The sequence below is a fragment of the Perca flavescens genome, chromosome 5, assembly GCF_004354835.1.
Source record: "Perca flavescens isolate YP-PL-M2 chromosome 5, PFLA_1.0, whole genome shotgun sequence".
NCBI classification, from domain to species: Eukaryota; Metazoa; Chordata; class Actinopteri; order Perciformes; family Percidae; genus Perca; species Perca flavescens.
Window position 1 is genome coordinate 34,342,926 of NC_041335.1, and position 10,244 is coordinate 34,353,169.

The window sequence follows — 10,244 nt, forward strand, 5'->3', positions numbered from 1 at the left end:
AGTATTTTCTAATTAAGCTTTTAAATTGAATAAAAAAGATGACCATCGACATGCACTAAATGCTGATGTATGATATTATTTATTAACTATAGAATTGTCTGATATACTGTACATTTCAATCATATATAAAGTATTTAAAGTAGTTTTCATTGTATGTTTTATCAAGCAGCTTATGAGACATTTTTTAATGTAAAGTTGACACGGCAATACACAGTTGCCAGTATACCAAACTTAGGGTGCCTTTTGGGCATGGATGGAGTATGTGGGGACTGAAGTGATTCATCAATTTCTCTTTTTGTTTTCCCCATATTCATAGAGCCCAAATATCTGTGATTATGTTTAACATGTGGGTTTTTTTGCATACACTCACAGACCTTTGTTGTTCTCTGATGTACAGAGTGTGTGTGGGGGTGGGGGGCGGGGGGATGTTGTTATTGGTAGACTGTATCATTGCTTGTATGGACATTTAAATTCACCAAAACACAAAGAAAGATCTCATTGAGAATAATAGTTTCGAAGTTGAAGCAAAAAAAAATCTATTTGCACATGAAACTGAGACATAAGGGTGAGGATATAGCATGGATTTGTATAGTTAAGACTTCTCTCTGTATCACATCCCAATCTGTTTGATGATCCAAACTGTTTACACACCTACCAACCCTAACCCTAAACCTTAAAGGGGTACTCCAGGGATTTACTCCTGCACCTGCTCAAAGTTAGGGGACGTTCTAGAGACAGACTGTGTAGTTCCCATGGTTCAACTCACTTGGATCTTCCGATAGACCTTGTCCCTGACTGTTAAATCCTCTCATCTTTCAAACCCCTCTGCGCACAGTAAATAACGCCAGTTGTCTGTGAAATATTTGAAGTCTAGAGCCCATAACTGAACATATTTATCTCAGACTTCAGAAAGCTCCCTCCAGAGCTACGAAAGGACATACAGTTAGTTAGTTAGTTAATTATATTTTATTTCTGTCATGCCAAACATCTTGGCCCATCCCACATGGGATTACAAGACACCACAAATTCACTTATTCAACAAACATCTTCCCGTTGCATATACAAATCCTTCGAACAAATACATGAATACAAATATATAGACATACACATACATACATGTATATACACGTAATCACATACCACACACAAACAACTAGTTCTCATCTACACTCGATAAAGAGCTTTTTTCCTCTTCTCCCAGGCTTTATCTAAATAATTAGCCAATTTATGTTTCATATGTGAACAGCCATCTCAATCTTTGAGCATCATCCATATTTACCAAATCAATCTCTGCTTTTATCCTACAAAACAAAAAATCACGCTGCTCGCGATAAAAAGGACAATAGAAAACAAAATGGAACTCATTTTCTACATCATTCAAACAGCACATAGGACAAATACGTTTTTCCTCTTCTACATTAACATATCGTCCTGTTTCAATAGTCAAAGGCAAAACACCAGATCTCACTTGAGCGCATAAGGATCTTTGCCTTTTTTACAAATTATATACAACATAATTCTCAGTGCCATATTCTGGTTTTATCATTACAAAAATACGCAATTTTGGCTTAGCCCATATATCATCAGCTCACTGCTTTTTGTCTTTAGCAAACACAGATTCTTTAAACAAACCGATATTCAGCTTTTCATTATTAAGAAACAAATACCCAAAACCATAATTACAAAACAATTTGCATATGTCGTTAGACCAAAGACCAAGAATATGTTTATCCCAGAGAAACATACAAGTGTGGTCATAGGCTGAAAAGGACTCTCCGTGACTAGTAAACTGACCTTTATTTGTATTTCTATAAATTTGGTGGAGTACCCCTTTAACCCGGCAATTACACCACCAACACAAACTGCTTTGTGGACACATGCTCAGTGTGGATCATGTGGGTTGGACAGATAGAAGATGACACTTGGGATGTTGTAGCTCATTGGTACATACAAAGGATCAGGTTAGCAAATTTCCTCAACAGATATCTAGTTTACTGTATGTTTAAAAGAGGAAAGGTTGACCCCAAGTCAATGCTCAGGGACAACGTTAACCCTAGTGATGCAAGGTAGTAAGAAAGAAAGAAATAGAGAGATTTGGATTTGTCTGCAGCAGAAGGCTTCCAATATAATCACTGTGCTTTATGGGTCTAACCCAGAGTCTTTGTGGGATCAGAGGGACATCTATATTTTTTTGTATCTCTTGTCTTCAGGAATAGCAATAGGATATGAAAACATGGGAGTTTAAGATGTTAACAATCAAACCAAACTTTGCCAAACCAAATGGAAACGAGCTGAGTCATGCTCTACTGCCCTGTTGTCTCCACAGCTGTGGCAGGCAAGGGGTCAACCAAGCAAAGTTCGTACAGCTCCACTCAGTTATGCATGGCTAAGTATGACAACCGATGACCGTGTCGGACTGAAAGTTTAGGCCCCTCCTATTTGAACGGCTGTGATAGGAAATCAAAATATTCTTTTTAAATGGATTTATCCTTACAGTAAGGGATATGTGATAACATCTGTGTCCATGGCACCTCGAAACTTGTGTGCATATGATTCTTGAAATGGTTTTGTGGTTTGTTGACACGGCTGGAAGGTTTTGACAGGAGGTGTGCGTATGTGTGTATGTGCGTGTACTGTACATTAACTGCGTGTGAAGCCGGACACATAGATGACATCACAACACAACACAACCCAACAGAATCTCAGTGTACAGTATTTTTTAAATATTTTCCTATACGGTATGTCATGAGCATATGATGATAATCAACCGTTCTGCTTCCCTCCTATCACGACCTGTGACTCGTAAGCTAAAGAGAGTTTCACGCACGTTTTTTCTGCAATAATGGCTGATGTGCTTCTACAAGTGAAAGGGACTTATCCCTCTACTGGTCACACTTTATTTAATGTCCTTCAAATGCATGCAGTTCTTCCATTCAGATTGTACAGAGATGTAAAGAACTGTAAAGGTGACCAAGAGAAAGATAGAAAGAGATTATAATATGAAATCAAAGTAGTGAGTATTTGGATGCAAATACAAATCTGTATTCTTCAATGTGAATAGGATCATGTCTGGCATGCATTGTTAAATAAAAAAAAATAAATAGATTGGTACTCTGTGTCTCGCCTGTTTTTACTTCCTCAGCATCTTTAACCAATCAGAAGAAGACTGATGCTTATAGTGTTAAAATATAGTTTATAGCAGTTATATGCATTTGTCAAGCCATACGATAATAGAATGCCTAAAACTCTGCACAGAATTTGGGAAAAACATGATAGTTACCAAGGAAATAAATCATCCTGTAGAGCCGACATCCTGTTTTGTAACTGTTCTCCAACTGTCTTCATCATTCTGAAACCAGAACACAACAAATGTTGAGGATTTTTACTCCTGCCAAATAAAGAAAGGCAAACTTTGTCTGATGTTACTATTTTTAAAGGAACACGCCGACTTATTGGGACTTTGTCTTATTCAGCGTATCCCCCAGAGTTAGATAAGTCCATACGTACCCTTCTCATCTCTGTGTGTGTCGTAACTGGCTGACGCACCCACCGCTAGCCTAGCTTAGCACAGATCCTGGAGATAACCGTCTCCAACTAGCCTACTGCTCCCAATAAGTGACTAAATAACGGCAACAGTTTCCTATTTACATGTTGTGATTTGTATAGTCACAGCATGTACAAATAACAAGGTCACAGGAGAAACAGACATCTAACTGTATACAAACTGGGAACTATATTCTCAGAAGGCGAAGCACTGCTACCTGGGCGGAGTCATTATTACTCCAATTCTGAGGAAACTCTCTGCTCCTCACCACGGGACTTCTCAGGTGCTGCGAGCAAATCACTCCGCCCAAGTAGCAGAAGTAGCAGTGCTTCGCCTTCTGAAAATATAGTTCCCAGTATGTATACGTTATTTTGTCGCTTATTGGGAGCAGTAGGCTAGATGGAGCCGGTTACCTCCAGGATCTGTGCTAAGCTAGGCTAGCGATGGGTGCGTCAGACAGAGTTACGACACGCACGGAGATGAGAAGGGTATGCGTGGACTTATCTAACTCTGGGGGATACGGTGAATAAGACAAAGTCCCAATAAGTCGGCGTGTTCCTTTAAGTTACATAACATAGGTAGTGTAGGAATTTGGCGTAAACAGAACTACTAATCTTGAAACCTATTTGAGTGTAAAGTGAACGGAGCTATTTCCCAAGTTATAGGCCTAGAGCTTTTGCTCCATTGATTTGCCGGTCCAGTCAGAGAGACTGAGGGGAAACTATACAAAGTTGAAGTTATTTTAAAACCCCTAAACAATTCGGGACTGGAGCACCCCCCCCCCCCCCCCGGCCCCCCTTCCCCGCTCCGCCCCTGGGGCAGAGAGCTGTCAACTCTATCGTTGTAGAACTCATTAAACACCAAAAGCACACAGTGTGTCAGCCCTTGAGTAACGAGGCACATATGCTGCTGTTGTGCAGTTCATGCAAGACATCCCCCCCACCTACCCCACACTGCTGCTGAGAGGAGGGTGACAGGTGCTGCTTGGTGGTCTGTCATTTTGAAAACTTGTCCCGATGCCATCAGGCACAAACAGCTTTGAATGATGGGACTCTTATGGGACTAATTCAGCTTTTGAATAAAGGCCGTTTTCACACTTTTCTGGGTCTGCATTGCGGTCCTCGATCTTCACCTGTGCTTTAGGCCCCATCTGAACGAGAACGGAGTCCTCTTCCGAGTAAACTGACAATGTGAATGCAAAAAGAACTGTGTCCCTTTCCTGTTGGTCCACTTTAAGGAGACTGGTTTTGGTTCTATATGTGAAAACACCCATAGTACCATAAGAGAAAACCTTCATGTGATGTGTTGTAAAATGTGCATTTTATCTTTTTGATTCATACAATGTTTCAGAGACAATTGCCACTTCTTCTACTATATCCTTTGGAAATGATTGTTTATACACGTCACATTTCACAACATTTCTTTTTCTTTTTATTTGTCCATGGTTCTGGCTGGCTGAGTCTAAAGGCTAAAGCCTGTTGTTTGTGGTCTGTCATTGTGCAGCACTGTCTCCTGCTCCCCCTCCTCGTGAACCAACGGGCAGCACTGACAGAGAGGAGGAACAGACCGGGACATCCGGTCTGTTCCCCGTGTGGGCTGGGGAGGGGTTTTCATAAAAGAGAGCAGGTCAGCTGTGGTGTGCGTCAGTTCATTCTCCGCACGTGGAAGCGAAGGGGAACAGTCAGGGAACATTCTGTACTGAGTTGACGCACGTGCCCCCCCCCTTCTTCTCCCTGTTACAGCACACTCACGCGCACTCAAAAACAACTTCGGTTTTTGACTCAATCACCTTATCATGTCAACATGACCCAGGAGCGCTCTCTTGAACTCCCGCACTCAGAGTGAGAAGGGAAGCGGGAGCGGGAGCAGCGGCAGCGGCAGCCGCAGCGGCGGCCGCAGAGGCACCGCCTCTTTCCAGGGAATTGTTTACAGCTCTGCTGGAGGGAGGAGCTGCTGGAGGCCCGGCTAGCTGCAGGCTACACGCGTCCGGCCAAGTTTTTTTTTTCCTGGAAATTTGGATGTTCTGCCAACGAATCGAGCGAAGTGGATGCGGAGTTTACATTACGTGACAATCCGGGGGGCGAAACGTCCCTGCAGTGTGTTGGGGTTCTCACAGCATCTGTTGTGCTCAAATAGGGACGGACTTCATTTGAGCCATTATTATTGCAGTCTTCTTGAACTGTTCCTCCTGTAGGACACATGTTGTTTCTAATACCGTGTCAGCATTGACCATCGTCAGGGGGTCACGGTTAATGTGCTTTCAGGCAAATGAGTCACTGTTGTAGCTGTAGTGCAGGCTGAAGAAGAGGGTCACTTTGCAAATGTATAACAAGAGATGCGTGTCAGTCTTTTCTGCCTGTTGTGAAAAGTGTTGCTACATTGTGACAGTCCCCCATGTTTAAAATGTATACAATGGATCGGCCACATCGGGTCCGTACACGTGATGATGTAGCCTACTATCTTTGAAAACAAAAGTGTTTGGGTGTCAGTAGTATGTCGGAGTCCCTTTACACTCATAAAAACAGCCCTGGCGAACAGCATGTAACCAAATCCTGTCAGCACAGTTCATGCCAGGGAAAAATTGTTCAGAGGCAGCATTGCTCAATCCCAGCAACCCCCAAAGATCACGTTTTTTTTTTTTTCTAGGAACTTTATCCATGAATGAACCACCCACACACAGCACTGGAAGCATATTTTTTTCTTTTTAAAATGAGTGTCTGGAATGGCCACATTATAGTCTCTCTCTCTCTCTCTCTCTCTCTCTCTCTCTCTCTCTCTCTCTCTCTCTATTTAACACTTCTCACTAATTGCACCTTGCTGTAGCCTACTTGATGACTTGATGATGTCTTCAAATGTAGATATTTCTGCGTTGACAATAAAACAAAGATTATTATTATTATTTTGTTTAAAGAATACAAATAACACAACAATAGTGCTTGCTATGAATCCCACATTATAGGCTCTAACAATGCATTACAACACATGCAACTGCATCATAAGAGATGATCAACAGTAGGCTATCTCTTCATATGGACCTATCTTCTATATAAGGCCAAAAGTTATTATGAGCACACATTTGCTCCTTGTAACCATATTCAAGGACAGTGTGGTTATGGTTTGGCACTGTCATGGCAACACACTGCTTTGAGTCAAGTAAGGTCGGTTCTACTAACCACAGGGTGGTGCAGACAGAAGCAGGATATGACCATCATACTGTTAGTTGGTCCTGACACCAGACTCCACTATTAAACCTGGAGAGAGAATGCAGAAGTCCATCCGGACTGGAAGCGCTGAATAACGGAGGAAACTGCAGACCGGCCGAAAGAGCACTGCATACACTAAAAATCATGAATAGAAGTAAAGCTGTAATCTTCCTATTTCACGAAACAAACATCCATTTGTAAATATTTAAATCCTATTAAATGTAACCTGTGAACATGTTACTTTACTTGTAGCAGACACAGAGCAGTCACATTAAACCACACATCGGTTATTGATTTTTTTTGGTCAACTATTAAATTAATTGGCAACTATTTAGATAATCAATTAATCAGTTTGAGTCATTTTTTTATGAAAAAAGTAACAATTCAACATAACATAGTCTGAATCCAGCTTCTTAAATGTGAATATTTTCTAGTCTATTCACTCCTCTGTGACAGTAAACTGGATATCTTTGAGTTGTGTCGATGTTATCTTAGTGAGAAGCGTGGAAGGAAAAGAGTTTATTACAATACCAGCTGACTGTATCAAAGTACAGTCAGCTGGTATTGTCATACTCTGACAAGAGTATACAGCTAAGCTAATTTTACATTTCATTTTCTCAAATCTGTTTCTCTTGTTGAGTTAGCAAGAAATACATACACTTTAGTGTACACTGACAGCACAATCTGACCTCATGCACAGTGTCAAATGAGTTTACCCTGGCATGGAATAGTTCAAGTGTATAGCGTTGAGGGCGGTTGAGGACTGCACTGATTAAGGATCAGACCTTGGCTGTGAAACTGGGACACAAAGTGAGACCTGTCCACAGACAACTGTTACACCATGGGCCAGTGGTTGAACACTCACACACACACACACACACACACACACACACACACACACACACACACTCTCTCCCTATGACATAGATTTATGTGTCATCCTCTAAATACTGATCTGTCAGCTCCGGTTGGATCCCAATGCAGCTGCTCATAAGTGGCTGTTACCCAATCTCAATCTGTTATCAACCTTTACCACACAGTTCCTGTTTTTCCAAATAGACACCCATAATCAACTTTTACTTAGTCATTTTCAGTATGATAAACTAACATTAAACCTGAGAAAGTTATGATGAAAAAAACTATACAAATTAAATGAAAAGTCCCTTTTACCTTGTGGATTACAGATAATCCTATACAATTGTTTAAAGTTCTGTAACGTGAGGGTTCGATATGTTTTTTTTAGATTAAATTAGATTCAACTTTATTGTCATTGTCCAGAGTACAAGTACAAAGACAACGAAATCCAATTTGCGTCCAACCAGAAGTGCAAAAAAAGCAGAAAAGTGCAATGCGATATACAAAGTATAGACAGGTGGTGCATAGACAGGACAATAAATATAGTGCAGTGTAGACAGTAGTATACAGTGGGCTTACAGAAGGAAGTTTAGAGTGCTATAAATTAAATATGTGCAATGTATTAGCAGTTACCTTATAAGAGCAGAATAAATATGGCTATGTAATATGATATGTGGTGGTTGGATCAATCTTAATGAGAAGAAACAGCCGGATGGAGACGGATGACTTTACGGTTCTCCACACTGCATCCATGAATGTACAGTATTTCAAGATTCACTAGCTCCACAACAACCACACTTCCTGGTTTCTCACTCACATGCAGGTGAACTAACCAATCAGACGCTAGCAGACCTGAGACTGGGGGTATATGTCAGCCCAGAATGTTGCACCAACTTCCCACCTGATCTTTACGTTGTTTTGTTCAGAGATTCAACAATACTGTTAAAAGTTGTGGATGATACCTGCAGGGGGAGATTTTTTGTGGATTTTCCCCATGTTCAATCAAAAACACATACAAAAATAAATGAATAAAAGCTCTGAGGCCCTGCAGCAGCCTGGGGCTGTGTGGCTGTCTCCTACACTTTAATTCAACAGCCAGCAATACACGGGCTGGTGTAACAGCTGAATTATTGTATGCCCCTGCTCTAAACTGCTTGCGTGGTGTGACCTTCCTTGAGCGATAACGGCAGAGCAAATAGTTCTGCAGCTGGAGGTGGGACCCCCAACAGCAGCAGCAGCAGCAGCAGCGACATGGATGTTGGCCTGTTGGCCAGGGACCTGTCGGCCAAACACCGTACTAAAGTCTCAACATACAAAGCAACAATAAAAAGTCAGTGGGGCCTGTAAAATGTAACTTGTGGCAACTGCTGCATGACCTGCATTTATGAGTGGACCTGCTTTTTAACAATCCTAAAGTCTGTTTCTTTTTTCCTTCTTTTCACAATGCATGTGCGGTTCCTGGAAATCAGCGTGATCTTGCCTATGTTGGATCAAAATAAATGTAAGGCCATTAATTTATCCCCCAGAATGTTGCTTTATAAATATGACAACTATGTAGGCCTACTTGTAAAATATCAAATAATTAGGCTTTAGCAATACACATCTCTCTCTCTCTCTCTCTCTCTTTCTCCAGCATGAGGCCCCAGGGGCATGCCATGTGTTGCATTTGTGTGCATGTCTTAAATATGAATTGTGTTTGGTTGGAAATGTCAAAAGGAGAGAGGACTAGGGCTGCACAATTAATCTCAATTTTATCGAACTCGCAATATGAACTAGTGCAATATCCAAATCGCAGGTGGGCGCAATATTTGTTAAAGGCAAAATATGTGTCAAATATGTGTCAATATGTGTCTAAAATAAAGTATTGTGGTGCTGCAGAGATGTCCCGGCCTACAAATCCTATCCTACAGACTAAAGAAAAACATCTTTGTTTGGTACAGATCCTCGCAAAAAAAAAAAAAAAAAAACACACTTCAATCATTTTTCAATGAAAATGAGAATAATGGTACAAAAATTATCATTCCCTCTAACATCTTGAATCATATCACATTCGCAATATCAGTCAAAACAATCACAATTAGATATTTCCTAATATCGTGCAGCCCTAGAGAGGACTTGCAAAAATGAGCCTGGTGACAAGAGTTTATATGAGTCAAGAAACATATATGCTTTGAGTTTCTATGGGAGAATGAATAGAACAAATGTGCACAGTTTATATATACAATTCTGAAGATGTATAGTTTTCAACACCACACAACATATTCAATTATAATTGTCAATGTAATTAAACATGTTATAATAGAAATATATATAAATATATCTTATCTGTGTTTTAGATAGACGTAGGCAATATTACCATTTCTAAGTAGACCCTACGTAGCATTTCATTTTAGCTATGTCTTCAAAATCAATTTGGGACAATGGTGCCCATATTTCCCAGTCACCTGAAAGTACCTGAAAGCAACATCAGTCTGGTCCTGCGCTCTTTTCATCAGTCCCGGCCTGCGATTGGTCCAGTGTACCATCACTCACTCCTGTGAATGGACAATTCCAAAAAACGAATCGTGTTTCCTCTCAGCCAATCACAGCCCGGCTTTGCGATGACACCGTGGGATTCCGCGAAATTGTTTCTTGGAGTTGGG